The sequence below is a fragment of the Capsicum annuum genome, chromosome 4 (assembly GCF_002878395.1).
Source record: "Capsicum annuum cultivar UCD-10X-F1 chromosome 4, UCD10Xv1.1, whole genome shotgun sequence".
Taxonomy (NCBI): Eukaryota; Viridiplantae; Streptophyta; class Magnoliopsida; order Solanales; family Solanaceae; genus Capsicum; species Capsicum annuum.
Window position 1 is genome coordinate 178,644,764 of NC_061114.1, and position 19,921 is coordinate 178,664,684.

Here is a 19,921-nt window from a genome sequence, read left to right on the forward strand (position 1 = left end):
AGACCAAAGGACATAATTAAGAATTCGAAATGACCATGCCAAGTATGGAAAGCTATTTTTGGAATACCATATTCTCTAACTCTAAGATGATGATTGCTGGATCTGAGGTCTATTTTAGAGAAATAACTGGCTCCCTGAAGTTGATCTAACAAGTCATCGATTCTTGGAAGAGGATACTTTCTATTGACCGTGGCCTTATTGAGTTTACGGTAGTCTACACACATCCTAAGAGAACCATATTTCTTGCACACGAATAATTCTGGAGCGCCCCATGGGGAAACTATGGGCCTGATAAATCCTTTATTTAAGAGGTCCTTCAATTTTTCTTTCAGTTCTCTGGGTTCTGCTGGTGCCATTCTATATGGCGGAATAGATATAGGTTAAGTATCTGGAAGAAGATTAATGCTGAAGTATATTTCCCTTTCGGGAGAAATTCCTGAAAGATCTTCGGGAAAGACATCTGAATATTCACCTACAACTAGAACAAATTCAAGGTTGGGAGTTTCAGAACTAGTGTCCTTAACTCGAACAAGATGATAGACACATCATTTAGATATCATTTTTCTTGCCCGAAGGTAGGCAACAAGCTGACCTCTAAACGCTGAAGTAATACCTTTCCACTCAAGGATGGGTTCATTCGAAAACTAAAATTGCACTATTCTATTTTTGCAGTCAACTGTGGCATAGTAGGAATGAAGCCAATCCATGCCGAGAATGACATCAAAATTAGACTTCTCTAATTCGACTAGGTCTGCTGAAGTGACTTTCTAAAATATCGTAACCGGGCAGTTCCTATATACCCGCTAGGCTATGATGATTTTACCCATTGGGGTAGAGACTGAAAAGGGTTCTGTTAGGATTTTGGGACTGACTCCAAAATTGCCTGCTATGTAGGGAGTATCAAAAGACAAAGAAGCTCCTGGATCTAGCAAAGCATAAACATGAACATGAAAGATCTGTAATGTAACAGTAACTATATCAGGAGAATTTTCCTTATCCTATCGAGACTGAAGAGCATAGAGATGATTTGGGCGTTGCCCACTAGTAGCACTGGTGGTGGCACCTTACTGATTCGGGCAATCGAACTAAGCTGAGGAGTGGAGATGACTCTGATAATCTGAATGGAGGCAGTCTATGACTGCTACCAGCTCTGCAAGCACCCTTATGGTTCTTACCACAAGTCTGTCAAAGGGGATTAGTTCGGAAATTGATAACACTGTCCTGAGACCTAGAACCTGGTGCTCTATCTCTGTTACCCTTCTTGAACTTAGGAACTGGAGCATTGGCTGAAGAAGGGGCTGGAAATGATGACTTAGGACAAAACTGGAATTGGTTTCCTCCTTCTGATTTAGGCTGAGTAAAGTTGAAACTACCTATCTTTTCTCTCTTATTCTTCTTCTCCCTTTGCTTAATCTTCTGCTCCTTTATCTACTGAGCATAATTTATAAGCCTGGATAAAGTCATGTCACTGTTCAACATAGCAGATCTTCACTCATTTACCTGGCTATTATTTACCCCTAAAGTGAACTTACTCATCTTGGTTCTGCTGTCTGCAACCACATGAGGGGAATATCAGGCTAATTGAGTAAACTTAAGAGAATACTCTTTCACCATCATATTGCCTTGCCTGACGTTAATGAATTCTAGCACCTTAGCCTCTCAAAGCTCTTGGGAAAAAAATCTATTTAAGAATGCAGTGACAAACTCCTCCCACTCTATAGGACCTGCATCGTCTGACCTCTCTGACTTCCACTGTTTAAACCAAAAATGAGCCACATCCTATAACTGATATGCATCTAGCTCAACGCTCTCGAAAGTAGTCACCTCCATGATGTCTGTAACCTTTTGAACCTGATCAATTAATTCCTGAGGGTCCTCATCTACCATAAACTCAAGAAAAGATGGAGGATTCATTCAGGTGAAGTCCCAAATCCTAGCTGCGGCTGAATTGGCCACTGGGTTGGCTGGAATGACTATTGGTCGTTTATTTTAAGAGGCAACTGACTGAGCAAGAGTTGTGAATACGGCCCTAAACTCCGCATGAGAAACATGATCGCCTAAAGAATCTTCGAGCTGAGGGGCTGACTAATTTCTGTTTCTTCTTTTAGGAGGCATGTTCTGTAGAAGAGAGGGAGAAACATATTAGACTGATAGATTGGCTTGAGATTATGCTTACTGGTATAAAATGAATATCGAAAGAAGGGAAGCTGTTCCTAAAACATCTTATAGGCTCTTGCACATCAATGTGGCACACAACATTTCCATGTACAAGATTCTACTAGATGTGGATTTCAGACTTCCTAGGAATCTATTGAACCTTAGGCTCTAATACCAAGTTTGTAACGCCCCAAATCTGGTACGCAGAATGCTACACGGTGATAATGACCCCGAAAGACCACAAGCTTACCCATGACTGATATCTGTACCTATATACTGCATAAAATAATTTATAATACGGAAAAATGAACTGAAAAAGCCATAAGGTTCAATACTGAACATGATCTGAATGATATAATATATGTGTAGGGTAATAGAATACCCATAACAAAACTAAACATACTGAAGTCTGATACATGATAGTCTATAAAGGCTTTAACTGACTGAACTGTTTGAGTAAGGAGTTAATAGGACATGTCCCCAACTAACTCCAACTAATAAACTGATTAATGAGATAATAGGGAAATAATCATGTCCTCGAAAGATGAGGATTCACATCTAACTTTGTCTGCAAATATCTGGAATCTACTGTTACTCTGGAGCTCGTGTCTCTGAACCTATGGTATAAGACACCATAGCGCAAATGCATCAGCACTTTGAATGTACTGGTATATATGTGAGGTATGCTGAATGCTTGGGGTTCATATGCATGAACAATAATAATAACTGACTAACTATCATGAGCGTAAGAATACATGAATGAGACATAAAACTGACACTAATACTGTGATAACATGATTAATGAATCTGAATTTAACTGATGACATGAGTGACTGTATCTGACAGTCCTGAATCTGATGGAACTATCTGAGTTCCGTACTGTGTCTGGCAGTCTTGAAATTTGAAGAACTATCTGAGTTCTATTACTGAGACTGATTGACTATATTTGGCATTCCTCATTCTGTAACATAAAACTGTGGGAAGTAGTTATCTAACCGACATGCCCCAGATACGCCATTATGACTGAGTTAGGGTCCAATCTGTAACCCAATTTGAAGGGTTTTAATACCGCGCCACCGGTAAGAACAAGCTGTGGGCGACCCTCATCTGATAGTGTCCACTATACAAAATTAGTGGGGGCCTTATATGACAGTACTTATCCACCTCATCAACCCTTATTGGACAGTGTTGATATCTCAACCTATGCTGGCTATTTAGTTCTAAAACGTAAGGATGACTTCTAAAAATCACAACCTCATCTGATAGTGTGTGTTCCTATCCCTGGGTTCACTCGGTGCTAATTCCTACTCCCATCTGAATAGACTCTGAACATGATTTACTGAACTGAACATGGGCTGAGTTACTCAATTCCATTGACTGATGAAATACTACTGATATCTGACAACTGACTGAGTTCATGAGATCATGGAGATTTCCTGAGTCATAAGACTATCTGAAGTCTAAGGATCATAGCTTGACTGAGAGTATCGTGAAAATATGACATGGCTCTAGGCATACAGCTAATGTTTCGGGTACGAGTACCCCCAGGACTCGATGGAAGAAAACTGACCAAGCATAACTTACTTGAACATATAACTAACATCATAATCCATAATACATTTATAGAAGCATTTCATCAAAACATGTGATAGGCATAACTTGTACATACATGGGGATTTCATTGTATCATGCTAGTTAGGCACTTATCCTTCATCTAGGCATTTAATCAAACATATTGTAGGCATGGTACATGTAAACATCATTGTACAATAATTAAACATCATGGTTCAATTCTAATTTCATCATTCAAGGGTTTAGTCATAGGTTTGCATGAATCTATATCTATAAGAATTTAACCCACATAGAATTTGTCACACAACATGGAGTAGAATTCAATTTCTCATTATCCACCTGAACAAGAGCATCCCAATCATGAAGTTCATAAGAAAATCCACAAACTTGAATTTAGAAAAGGTATTCCTGGGCTTCATGGATGAAAGGAGTCCATGAATGAACACTATGCATATCTTAGTTCGTGATTTTGTGAGGATTGACAGTGAAACCTTCTTGAATTTAAATCCCCTATAGAAAACCTAGCTTATTCTTGGGAGAAACTTGAGAGAAACTAGTATATTTTGGGTGAAGAATAGCTAAATCACGTGTTATTGGGTTTAAATAGGGGTAGAAAATTAACCCTTTTAACCCTTGGATGTGTGTTTTAAAATTGTAAAAATTTCTCGAACTGGACCTTTAGCGCGACGAGGTGCTATCTCACTGTGTCACTGGATTTTGATAATTGGGAAATTGAGGGATGGAGCAACGTGGGGCCATCGCATTGCCACTTCTTTTGTGACCTGAAACTTTGGCGCGACGCAGGGGAAATCGCGCTGAGACACTGGAAAATAGATAATTCTAAAATTGAGCCCTGGCGCGACGCTCCATAATCACGGACCCCTAATGGAATTTTCCAAATGCCATTTTTTCTTGTCGTGCAGTGCGCCACTGACTAATATGGCGCTATTTTATGATGGGAACTTGAAATAGTCGTAACTTCTGACCCGGTTATCGATTATGGGTGAATCTTATATCGATGGAAAATTTATTAAAATTCCCATATGACAAATAGTGAAAATCTTAAAAATTCCTAATGGAATAACCATCATTAAATTTAAAAGCTAATACTAGACATTCTTGAGATGAAATTAGCTAGGAAAAAGTATAGGGTATTATAATATCTCCCTCTTGAGAACATTCGTCCTCGAATGAGACCTACTGAGAGGGGAGAAAAGACAACTGACATACATACTGAACATAAATAACTGAAACATGATCTCATGACTGACAAGCTGAACATATAATAATGAACATGCATATCTTATGCATGTGTAACTAATTTATGAATGCATGAATGAGTATTTTGAAGAACTAAGTTTCTCACAATGAGTATGCATGTCTGATGCATAATTACATAACTGAATTGATACATGAGTGCATGACTGAATATATAATGTTACTTGAAACTGAGTAAGCTTAAGGAGAACTGTTACCTTGATCTTGATCTAAGTTGGTGAAGAAGAGGTGAGGATACTTGGTACGCATGTCTGCCTCTGCTTCCCAAGTAGCTACCTCGACGGACTGATTTCGCCCAAGAACCTTAACAAGAGGGACTTTTTGGTTCCTCAATCAATGAGTCTGATAGTCTAAGATTTCGACTGGAATCTCTTCATAAGACAGAGTGTTCTGAACATCAATGCTCTGAATAGGGACTACAACTTATGGGTCACTTATGCACTTCTTGAACAAAGATACATGAAAGACTGGATGAACTAAGGCTAGATCTAAAGGCAATTCAAGCTCATAGGCTACCTTGCCAAAGTGACTGAGAATCTTGAAGTAACCAACATATCAGCGACTCAGCTTTCCCTTCTTGCCGAATCTCTTCACTTCCTTCAAGGGAGAGATCTTTAGATAGACATGATCACTAATCTCAAACTCGAGATCTTTTCTACGAACATTTTCATAAGACTTCTATTGGCTCTAAGTAGCCCAGAGTCTTTCTCTTATCAACTGGACTTTTTCTAAGGCGTCGAATACCAAGTCAGGACCTCTGACTGAGGCCTCACTAACTTTGAACTAACCAATTAGAGATCTACATCTCCTACCGTAGAGAGCTTCAAATGGAGCCATCTGAATACTGGAATAATAGCTTTTGTTGTATGTAAACTTAATGAAAGGTAAATGGTCATCCCAACTTTTCTTGAAATCAATTGCACACGCCCTTAGCATATATTCTAACGTCTGAATGGTCCTTTCTGCTTGATCATCTCTTAGAGGATAGAAGGCTGTACCAAGATGAACTTGGATACCATGACCCTTTTTGAATGCTTTCTTAAAATAAGACATGAACTGGGTACCTCTGTCTGAGCTAATGGACAACGGAACACCATGGAATCTAACACTACAGAACCACCTGGACCATCTGGAAGAGCTAATACTGGATCTGAGGTGAGTTGAGTCTTTAACTCCTAAAAACTCTTCTCGCAAGGATCTAACCACTGAAACTTAACTTTCTTCTGAGTCTATCTGGACGTAGGGGATGCAATAAGAGAAAATCCCTCAACAAACCGTATGTAATAGCCAGCCAAACCCAAGAAACTCCTGATATATGATGAAGAGACAGGATGAGCCTAGTTTTTTATTGCTTTGGTTTTTTGAGGATCCACTGTAATGCCATTACTAAAAATGATATGACCAAGGAATGCTACTGACCTTAGCCAAAATTCATACTTACTGAATTCGACAAATAACTGATGATCTCTGAGAGTCTGAAGTACTATTCTTAGATGGTCTGTATGATCATGTTCATTGCGGGAAAAGACTAGAATATCATCTATGAAGATTATGATGAATATGTCCAAGTACTACTTGAACACACGGTTCATCAAGTCCATAAAAGCTTCTGGGGCATTGGTAAGACCAAAAGATATAACTAAGAATTCAAAATGACCATACCAAGTATGGAAAGTTTTTTTTGATGATAGCCGAAACTGAGGTCTATCTTAGAGAAATAACTGGCACCCTGAAGTTGATAAAAAAAGTCATCGATTTTGGAAAGAGGATACTTTTTCTTAACCGTGACCTTATTGAGTTGACGGTAGTGTACACACAACCTAACAGAACCGTCCTTCTTGTGCACGAATAATACTGGAGTGCCCCACGGGGAAATACAGGGCCTGATGAATCCCTTATATAAGAGGTCTTTCAATTGTTCTTTCAGTTCTATGAGTTCTGTTGGTGCAATTCTATATGGCGGTATAGATATAGGCTGAGTATTTGGAAGAAGATCAACGCCGAAGTCTATTTCCCTTTTGGGAGGAATTCCTGGAAGATCTTTGGGAAAGACATCTGAATATTCACCTACAACTAGAACTGATTCAAGGCAGGGTGTTTAAAAACTAGTGTCCTTAACTCAAACAAGATGATAGACACATCCTTTAGATATCATTTTCCATGCCCGAAGGTAGGAAACAAGCTAACCTATGAACACTGAAGTACTACCCTTTCACTCATGGATGGGTTTATTCGGAAACTGAAACTGTACTATTCTATTTCTGCAGTCGACTGTGGTAAAGTAGGAATGAAGCCAATCCATGTCGAGAATGACATCAAAATCAGTCTTCTCTAATTCGACTAAGTCTGCTGAAGTGACTTTATGAAATATCATAGCCGGGCAGTTCCTGTATACCCACCGGGCTATGATTGTTTTACCCACTGGGGTAGCGACTGAAAAAGGCTCTGCTAGGATTTTGGGACTGATTTCGAAATTGCCTGCTATGTAGGGACTAACAAAAGACAAAGAAGCTCCTGGATATAGCAAAGCGTAAACATGCACATGAAAGATCTATAACGTACTAGTAACTACATCAGGCAAATTTTCCTGATCCTATCGGGACTGAAGAGCATAGAGATGATTTGGGCGTTGCCCACTAGTAGCACTGGTGGTGGCACCCTGCTGATTCAGGCGACCGGACTGAGCTGAGGAGAGGAGATGAATCTAATAACCTGACTGAGGGCAGTCTCTGACTCTGTGGCCTGGCTTTCCATAGCCAAAACAGATATCGCTACCAGATCTGCAAGCACCCTTGTGATTCTTACCACAAGTTTGACAAAGAGGATCAGTTCGGGCATTACTAACACTGCCCTGAGACTAGAGCCTAGCATTCTATCTCTAGTACTCTCCCTGGAATTAGGAATTGGGGTACTAGATAAAGTAGGGGATGGAACTGATGATTTAGGATGAAACTGGGAACGGTTTTCTCCTTCTGATTTAGACTGAGCGAAGTTAAAACTACCTGTCTTCGCTCTCTTATTTTGCTTCTCCCTCTGCTTAATATTTTGCTCCTCTATCTGCTGAGCATGATTTATAAGCCTGGCTAAAGTCATGTCACTATTCAGTATGGTAGATCTGTACTCATTTACCACTCTATCATTTACCTATGAAGCGAACTTACTTATCTTAGTTCTACTGTCTGCAAACACGCGAGGGGTATATCTGACTAATTGAGTAAAATTAAGAGAATACTCTTTCACCATCATATTGCCCTGCCTGAGGTTGATGAATTCTAGCACCTTAGCCTCTCTAAGATCTTGGGGAAAGAATCTGTCTAAGAATGTAGTGACAAACTCCTCCCACTATATAGTACCTGTATCATTTGACCTTTCTGACTTCCACTGTTTGAACCAAGTATGAGCCACATCCTGCAACTGATATGCAGCTAGCTCAGCACTCTCAACAGTAGTCACCCCCATGATGTCTGTCACCTTTTAAACCTGATCAATGAATTCCTGAGGGTCCTCATCTACCTTAGACCCAAGAAAGGATGAAGGATTCATTCAGATGAAGTTCTGAATCCTAGCTGCGGCTGAATTGGCCACTGGGTTGGCTGGAATGACTGCTAGCCGTTCATTTTAAGCAGAAATTGACTGAGCAAGAGTAATGAATGGGACCCTGAACTCCGCATGAGAAACATGATTGCCCAACGGATCTTCGGGTTGAGGGGCCGACTGATTTTCGTTTCTTCTTTTAGGAGGCATTTCTGCAGAAGAAAAAGAGAAATAGATTAGACTCAGAGATTGAGTTGAGATTATGCACACTGGCACGACATGAATACCGAAAGAAGGGAAATTGTTCCTAAAACATCTTATAGCCTCTTGCACAAAATGTGGCGCGCAACACACCCATGTACAAGACTCTACTAGATGCGGCTTTAAAACGTCCTAGGACTCTATTGAACCTTAGGCTCTGATACCAAGTTTGTAACGCCCCAAATCTGGCATCGAAAACGCTACACGGTGCTCATGACTAGGGGTGTACATAGGTCGGGTTGGTTCGGTTTTTATTAAAAAAAAAACAAACCACTCATGTCGATTTATTAACACTATAAACCAAATCAAACCAACATAAAATTGATTTTTTCGGTTTACGTTTTAGTCATTTTTTTGGGTTTTTTATTTTTTTGGGTTTTTTTCTGTTTTTTTTAATAATATGTAGTTTTTACAATTATATTATGATCGAAGACTATTTCAAATATGTTTTCACTTATGTGCTAATAAAAAACCATAATTTTGAAATTAATGAGGAGCGTAAAACTCTCTTGAAACTAAAAAGTGAGATGAAGAGTGAAAAGTTTAGGTTTTAAGTTTATATTGGGTTTTGGATCATTTAATTAGCAATTAATGGATAAATATTACAACTTAAAGGCCCAAATTTAAATATATATCTACATCTACTTTCAAATTATTGAAAATTACTAAAACTAGTTGAAAAGGTATTTAAAAAGTAGATTATAATTAATATTTTATGTATAAAAAAGTTTGAATATTATATCTGTACTATATTAAAAGTGTGAATTGCCTTAAAAATGATGTTTGAACTTTTTTTTCTTCATTAGAAGCCTCTGCAGTAGATAAAAATGTCTTTTTACTATTTTCCTCAATTTATTATTTAATTAGATTAAAGACTCCTAAAATATATGAAAAGAATTTAATAACTCCTTAAATATATAGAAAGAATCCTGATAAACTAAAAACTTCTAGTACTTCATAATTTAAAATTACAAAAAAGAATAAGTAGAATATTATGAATAAAATTGTAGAACAAGTCAAAGTTAAAAAGAAAGAAATCGTTATGCACGTAAAAAAAAATGAGGCGGAAAAATTTATATTTAATTATATGATTTATAAAATGAAAACTTTATGAATAGAATAAATTTAATTTATTGTTCCTACTCATGAGTTTTAGGATTTAATAACATATATTTGTTGATTTTGATTATTTAATCTAGGTAATATTTAGTACTTCTAAAATTAGAGTTTTATCTTATAAAAAACATATTCTTTATAATTCTATTTAAGTAATATTTTGGATCAAAATTTATACGAAATAAATTCTTATATTGTACTTTTACTTATTTTAGTTATGATTCACGTGTTTTCTTACTATCATTATCATCGTCCCTTTTGCCTTTATTTATTTCTTTTAAATCATACCTTTAAAGATTATATATGAAGAATAATAATCAACAATTGACATTTATTCTCTCTTTTGATAATTTCTTGTGTTTTTCTTTTAGTTGAAAGTTTCTGATCAAAAAATTGGACAAGTATGTTGCCGCCGAATGAAGTTGTCAAAAATTAAAGGTTTATTGCTCTTTTTTTCTTTTACTTTCCTTGGGTAACCATGACATAATTTTGATTATCGTGACATAAAAAAGGATCAAATTCCATTTTTCTTTTTTAAAAAAAAATATCAAGGTCACGAATTAGGACAAGAGGTTAAATTCTTTTTTATTTATGAGTCATGTTTTTTGTAATATCGTAACTTTTATGTACTATTCAACCACTATAGAAATCCATATTATTTGTAAGTGAGACATATTAATTGTTATTTATGTTAAAGAAAATCGTAATACTAATTTATGAGAATGACATAAAAAAGGCGGCTATGGAATTTCAAAGAACAAAATAAAATCGAAGCAAAAAAGTTGTTTGTAGTATAGTCATTTTCACCAATATCACATTATGCATAGTACCCTCCTCTATTGAAGGTTGAGTTTGATTGCGTTGGTTTTAGTTTATGTGTGAATGTCTTCGTTGCTTGTAATCAAATGTGGATATTTGATCTTCATAATCTAAATTTAAAGATTTGATGATATAGAGCCACATACAAATGTCGATGTGGGAATTTGACTAAATATAATTCAAATATCTACTAAAAAAATATGACTATATAGATTTGAGATATGAACACGAAAATTCAACTAATATTTATGTAAGGAGGAGGATCCGAACTCTTATATATAAAAGACCGTTTTTCAACATTCTTCATCACAAATTTTTAAGGTATTATTCTCTCACTTATTTTTGCCTTCGACAATATTGCATTTTTTCTCTAGGAATATTTCTTTTATCATCATTTGTGCATATAATTGATAAGATTTTAATTTTACTGTTGTGTCCAAAGTCTTTATTTGGCATAAGATTTGTAAGCAAGCAATGTTATTATAATTAGATAACTTTGTAAAAATTTATAATCCACTCTATTTGAGTAAATTACTATTTAACTTTTTATAATAAAGTTATATATAAATATCTATATAAGCTTTCGCAATAGACAAAATCGTCTAATTTTAAATAATCAAAAGTTACACGTGCTAGACACGTGCGGTTAAACTAATATATGTGTATATATGTATATATTATGTCATTTTGATTTGGGTTCAGTTTGACTTTTTTTTGGTTAACACCAAACCAAACCAAGAATGGTCGATTTTTTTTTCTAACGTCAAACCAATTAGATCAAACCATAAGTCAGTTTTTTCCTTGGTTTGGTTTGGTTCGTCGGTTTGGTTTGACTTGACGATTTGGTCTGTACACCTCTACTCATGACCCCAAAGGATCACAAGCTAACCCATGACTGATATCTGTACCTGTATACTGCATAAATACTATATAATGCAGAAACATGAATTGAAAGGCCATAAGGTTCAATACTGAACATGATCTGAATGATATAATATCTGTGTAGGGTAATAGAATACCCAAAACAAAACTGAACATACTGAAGTCTGAAACATGATAGTCTAGAAAGCCTCTAACTGACTGAACTGTCCAAGTAAGGAGTTGATGGGACATGCCACCAACTAACTTCAACTAATAAACTGATTAATGAGATAATAGGGAAATAATCAGATTCTCGAAAGATAAGGACTCACTTCTAACTCTGTCTACGGATATCTGGAATCTACTGTTGCTCTGGAGCTCGTGTCTCTGAACCTATGGTATAAGACACCATAGCGCAAATGCATCAGTACTTTGAATGTACTGGTATACATGTGAGGTAGGCTGAATACATGGGGTTCATATGCATGAACAATAATAATAACTGACTAACTATCATGAGCCTGAGAATACATGCATGAGACATAAAAACTGACACTAATACTGTGATAACATGATTAATGAATCTGAATATAACTGATAACATGAGTGATTGTATCTGACAGTCCTGAATCTGATAGAACTATCTGAGTTCCATATTGTATCTGAGTTGACTATATTTGACAGTCCTAAAATCTGAAGAACTATCTGAGTTTTATTAGTGAGACTGATTGATTATATCTGACAGTCTTGATTCTATAACATGAAACTGTGGGAAGTAGTTATCTAACTGACATACCCCTGATATGCCATTATGGATGAGTTGGGGTCCAATCTGTAACCCCAATTAGAAGGGTGTCAATATTGCACCACCGGTAAGGACAAGCTATGGGCGAACCTCATCTGATAGTGTCCCCTCTACGAGAATGGTGGGGCCCTTATCTGTCAGTGCTTATCCACCCCATCAACCCTCATCGAACAATGTTGATGTCTTAACCAATACTGGCTACATAGTTTTGGAATGTAAGGATGACTTCTAAGAATCACACCCTCATCTGATAGTGTGTGTTCCCATCCTTGGGTTCACTCGGTGCTAATTCCTACTCCCATCTGAATAGACTCTGAACATGATTTACTTAACTGAACATGGGCTGAGTTACTGAATTCTGTTGACTGACGAAAAACTATTAATATCTGACAACTAACAGAGTTCATGAGATCATGGAGATTTCCTGAGTCATATGACTGTCTGAAGTCTAAGGATCATAGCTTGACTGAGAGTATCGTGAAAATATGACATGGCTCTAGGCACACAACTAATATTTCGGGTACGAGTAGCCCCAGACTCGATGGAAGGAAACTGACCAAGAATAACTTGCTTTAACATATAACTAACATCATAATCCATAATATATTTATAGAAGCATTTCATCAAAATATGTGATAGGCATAACTTGTACATAGAAAGGGATTTCATGGTATCATACTAGTTAGGAACTTTTTCTTCATCTAGGAATTTAATCAAATATATTGTAGGTATGGTACATGTAAACAACATTGTACAATAATAAAACATTACGGTTCAATTCTAATTTCATCATTCAAGGGTTAAGTCATAGGTTTGCATGAATCTATATCTATAAGAATTTAACCCACATAGAATTTGTCACACAACATGGAGTAGAATTCAATTTCTCATTATCCACATGAACAAGAGCAGCCCAATCATGAAATTCATAAGAAAATCCATAAACTTGAATTTATAAAAGGGATTCTTGGGCTTCATGGACAAAAGAAGTCCATAAATGAACACTATGCATACCTTAGTTCATGATTTTGTGAGGATTGACGGTGAAACCTTCTTGAATTCGAATCCCCAATAGAAAACCTAACTTGTTCTTGAGAGAAACTTGAGAGAAACTAGCATATTTTGGGTGAAGAATAGCTAAATCATGTGTTATTGGGTTTAAATAGGGGTAGGAAATTGACCATTTTAACCCTTGGATGCGTCTTTTAAAATTGTAAAAATTTCCCGAACTAGACATTTAGCGTGATGCGGCACTGTCGCACCATGTCATTGAATTTTGACAATTAAGAAATTGAGGGATGGAGCGACGTGAGGCCATCACGTTGCCACTTCCTTTGTGACCTGGAATTTTGGTGCCACGCGGGGGGAATCACGCTGAGACACTAGAAAATGGATAATTCTGGATTTGGGACCTGGCGCGACCCGCCATAATCACGAACCCCTACTGGAATTTGTTAAATGCCATTTTCTCTTGTGGCATGGCACACCACTAACTAATATGGCGCTGTTTTATGATGGTAACTTGAAATAGTCATAACTTCTGACCCGATTATCGGATTTGGATGAATCTTATATCGATGGAAAGCTTATTGAATTTTCCACATGACAAAAAGTGAAAATCTTGAAAATTACATATGGAATAATCATCATTCAATTTATAAGCTAATACTAGACATTCTTGAGATGAAATTAGCTAGGAAAAAGTACGGGGTATTACAACCACCAAATCACCAATACCAACAACACTTCCAATGCCACTTATACCAACACTACTATTAACAGCCACCAACAACACCATAAGCACCTTCCAATAATACCACGATAGTCAACGGAATACTATGACAAAAAGTAGAGTTTTCGCAGGTCTTTCCTACAATTTTATCATCAAAACTCAAAATTATTAACCCATTCTTATAGACAATACAACTAAAAGTATTCTTTTTCAACATTAACTGAAAAGCCCTAATTTTTAGATAAAAAATGTAGAACTCTTCTCGAACTCTATTACCTATCAAGACATAGAAAACAACGGATACAAGCAAGAATAAAGTTGAAAATAGCAACTATGTGGTTAGAAATGGGATGAAAATTGATCTGTTGTGAAGGGTTGAGCCATATGTTGAGTAGTTTTTATCTGTATTATTGAAAGTGAAAGAAAAGAATGAGAACTCAAGATTTGAAATAATGAAATATTTTTTCGCCAATGGATGATTTGTATGGGTTGATTTGTATTTTGAAAAAGAATGACAAGTTTTGAAAATGTTAATTTGGTCTGAATTGATATTAATTATTTTTTTAAAATTTTAAAAAATATAATTTTTAACCGTCTCATCATAATAAAGTGTATTAAGTTTAATTGGAACACTGATGAATTTTAGGTATTAGCTTAATGATAAGTTAATAAGAATAGTTTCAACTCAGAGTAATCGATCGATAACTCAAGTCGGGGAAGGAATTGCAAAGACTCAATTAAAGTTGTAGTTGACCCTGCCAACTCATCCCTAGTTGTAGCTAAATCAATTTAGGTATTAGCTTAATAATAAGTTAATAGGAATCATTTCAACTCAGAGTAACTGATTGATGACTCGGGTCGGGAGGAACACAATATTAATATCATGCAACTGCAAAGACTCAATCGAATTTGTAGTGGACCCTAACAACTCATTCATAGTTGTAGCTAAATCAATTTAGGTATTAGTTTAATAATAAGTTAATAAGAATTGTTTCAACTCAGAGTGATCGATCAACGACTCAGGTCGGGAGGAACGTAATACCAACAACATGTAATTGCAAAGACTCACTTAAAGACTTGACCCTGTAAACTCATCCCTAGTTGTAGCTATATAAATTTAGGTATTGTCTTAATAATAAGTTAATAGGAATAATTTCTACTCAGAGTGATCGATTGATGACTTAGGTCGGGAGGAACGCAATACTAACATCACGCAATTGCAAAGACTCATTTGAAGTTGTAGTTGACCTTGTCAACTCATCCCTTATTGTAGCTAAATTAATTTAGGTATTAGGTTAATTTAATTTAACAGGAATTATTTCAACTCATATTGATCGATCGACGACTCAGGTCAGGAGGAACGTAATACCAACATTATGTAATTGTAAAGACTCAATTGAAGTTGTAGTTGACCCTGTAAACTCATCCCCAATTATAGCTAAATCAATTTAGTCATTATCTTAATAATAAGTTAATAGGAATCATTTCAACTAAGGGTGATCGTTCGATGACTCAGGTCGGGAGAAACTCAATACCAACATCATGCAATTGTAAAGACTCAATTAAAATTGCAATTTCCCCGGTCAACTCATCCCTAGTTATAGCTAAATCAATTTAGGTATTAGCTTAATAATAAGTTAATAGAAATTATTTTAACTCAGAGTGATAGATCAACGACTCAGGTCGGGAGGAACGCAATACCAATATTATGCAACTACAAAGACTCAATTAAAATTGTAGTTGATCCTATCAACTGTAACGCCCCAAATCTGGTACCTGAAATGCTACACGGTGCTCATGACCCTGAAGGACCACAAGCTAACTCATGACTAATATCTGTACCTGAACACTGCATGATATACTGTATAAATATGGAAATAAAGGTTGAAAGGCCATAAGGTTCAAAACTGAGACATAAATCTTATAAAATATAACATCTGGGTGGGGTATGAAATACCCAAAACAACTGAAATAAACTGTCTGAACATACTATAGTCTAAAAAGCCTCTAGCTGACTGACCTATCTGAATAAAGAGTTGATGGGACATGTACCCAACTAACTCCATCTACTGAAAGCTAACCAAAATGACGAAATAACTAATAACATCACCCTCGAATGATAAGGACTCACTGCTAAATCTGTCTGCTACTGATGCTCTGGAGCTCGTGCTTCTGAACCTATGGTATAAGACACCATAGTAAAAATACGTTAGTTTGATTAAATGTACTGGTATGCAAGTGAGGTAGGCTTAATGCATGGGGTTCAAATGTATGAACAATGCTAACTGACTATACAACATAAACATGAGAATATATGCATGAATAAATGACTGTTATTGAATTCGTGATGATACTAAATACTGAGTCTGAATACTGATAACATAAGTTATTGATACTGATACTGAGCAATTGTATTTGATAGTCTAGGTTCTGATTGAACTAGATGAGTTCCGTACTATTTTGACTTGACTATATTTGACAGTCCTGAATTCTGTAGAACTATCTGTGTTTTATTACTAAGACTGAGACTATGGGAAGTAATCTTACTGACATTCCACAAATAAAATAATATAGCTGAGTTGGGTTCCAATCTATAACCCCAATTTAAAGGGTATCAATACCGCGCTACCGGAAAGGACAAGCTGTGAGTGACCCTTATCTAACAGGTACTCTAAAAAAATGGTGGGACCCTCACCTAACAGGTTAAGCCACCTCATCTACCCTTATTTAGCAGGTTTGATGTCTCAACCTATGCTGGCTACGTAGTTTTGGAATGCAATGACTGCTTCTAAGAATCACACCCTCTACTGGTAGGTGAGTTCCCATCCTTGGGTTTACTTGGTGCTGAATCCTACTCCCAACTGAATAGATACTAAACTGAGTATACTGAGATAAACTGGATTGATTTCATTGAGTTTCGTGGACTGATGAAATACTACTGAATTCTATTAATCTGACTGAGTTCATGATATTACTAAATTTTCCTGAGTCATGTAACTGACTGAATTCTATCGAGTACTGAAACTAATTGAGAATACTACTAATCATGGCGTGACTGAGATTATCATGAAACTGATGCCGACTCTAGGCACACAACTATATTGTAGGGTATAATACCCCCAGGACTCGATAGCATGAAATGGATGAGTCATGACACTTCTTGACACATAATCATAGTCAACAATTCATAGTACTATCATTGGGGATATTCATGAAGTATTTGTATGTCATAAGCTTACACATGAATAGGAGTGCATATAAACAAGTCATAAATTTCATAATTCTAGTCTCATGAGTATTACATCAAACAAGTACACAACATAAATTTAGCATGGACGTCATTTTAAGTACAAGGTTAAAACATGGATTGATCAACTTGGACACAATTGAGTCATAAGGAACAATTTCTATTCTCTTAGGCATTTTATCAAACACCTAGCATGCACAATTCAAGGCATAGGCATGATTATCAAATTGATACATCATGGCAACATGCTTCACTTTCAATTCAAGAATTCCAATCACATACCAACATAGTTTCATGGTATTTACTAAATATTTCAACTTGGAAACCAAAACACAACATAAACATGGATATAATTCAATTTATAACATGGAATTCAAAATTATATTTTTAAAAGGGTTTCTTAAGCTTCATCGGTGAAAGGGACCCATGAATCAACACTTGACATACCTTAGAAAGAAAACCTTGAAGGTTCTTGGATGGATTTCTTGAGATTAACACTGATTCCCAAGAGCTAGGGGTTTGTTTTTCTTGAGAGAGAATGTTCTTGATTTTTGGGGAAAAAGTGAATAATAATGATTCAAAACATTTTTAGGGATTAAATCCCGTACCTGGACATGTTAAAACCTTGATAAAAAGCTTTTTTAGCCCTTGGTGAAACTTTTAATTTTTGTCAAAATTTTCCAAAATGGGCACCTGGCGCGATGCGATGCTATCGCGCCGTGTCACTGGAAATTGTCAACTGGGAAATTGGGAGATGGTGCGATGCAGAGCTATCATATTGCCAATTTGTTTATGACCGATAAGTTTGGCGCGATGCTCAAATATCGAGGAGAAACACTGGAAAATGACAGTTGCTATTTTGACACACTCCGCGACGCGTACTAGCCTAAATGACGATATTTAACAACTGAATCTTTAAATCATCATAACTTCTTACCCGGTCATCGGATTTAGGAAAATTTTATATCATTGAAAAGCTTATTCAATTTCCCACATGATAAAAAGTGAAAATCTTAAAACTACCATATGTATAAAAGTGGATTCATCTTTAAAAAAAGTCTTTGATATCTTTGGGGATGAATTTAAGCTAGGTCGAATTACGGGGTATTGTATTAACTCATCCCTAGTTGTAGCTAAATAAATTTAGGTTTTAGCTTATAATAAGTTAATATTAATCATTTCAACTCAGAGTGATCGTTCGATGACTCAGGTCGGGAGAAACGCAATACCAATATCATGAAATTGAAAAGATTCAATTAAAGTTATAGTTTACCCTATCAACTCATCCCTAGTTGTAGCTAAATCAATTTAGGTATTAGCTTAATAATAAGTTAATAGGAATCATTTCAACACAGAGTGATCGATCGATCTCAGGCTGGGAGAAATGCAATATTACATCATGTAATTGCAAAGAATCAATTAAAGTTATAGTTGACCCTGTCAACTCATCCCTAGTTATAGCTAAATCAATTTAGATATTATCTTAATAATAAGTTAATAGGAATCATCTCAACTCAAAGTGATCGGTTGATGACTCAAGTCGGGAGGAATGTAATACAAACATCATGCAATTATAAAGACTCAATTGAAGTTGTAGTTGACCCTGTCAACTTATCCCTAGTTGTAATAAAATCAATTTAGGTATTAAATTAATAATAAGTTAATGGGAATCGTTTCAACTCACAATGATCGATCGATGACTCAGGTCGGGAGGAACGCAATACCAACATCATGCAATTACAAAAATTCAATTGAAGTTGTAGTTGACCCTGTCAACTCATTTATAGTTATAGCTAAATCAATTTAGGTATTATCTTAATAATAAGTTAATAGGAATCGTTTCAACTCAGAGTGATCGATCAATGACTCAGGTTGGGAGTAACATAATACCAATATTACACAGTTACAAAGACCCAATTGAAGTTGTAGTTGACCCTATCACTCATCCCGAGTTGTAGCTAAATTAATTAAAGTTGTAGTTGAATATATGAACTCAATTGAAATTGTATAAAAAAAATGTTCAAACTGTTGCAACAAATATCTTATGTAACATCCTAAAATCGGATCCCGAGATGTCACACGGTGCTTATGGTCGCAAGTGACCCCAAGCTAATCCTTCATCTGGCATAACCCAAAGCAACTGAATAAAATACATAAAATAGAAGGAATAATGTGGAAACAACCCATAACTTAGTCTGACCAACATGAAAGTAAATTTACACTGTCATAATTCTGCTCATATATATACAAATCTGAAACCGAATACACTGACTGCTAGTGACTGTCTATGAAGCCTCTACTAGCATTGACCAAAGATAGCCGGGTCGTGACTCCCAACTACCCCTACTCAATACGACTGAATACAGAAAATCCAATACACCTCAAATCTGAACAACTCAAATCCCTGAATCAAAAGGACTAATCACCTACCGATCGAGAGCTGCGACCCAGCTGAACATGATATGTGCGCTACATCTTGTACCTACATTTTGGTAAGAATGTAGCCCATGGAAATATGTGGGTCAGTACTTTGAAATGT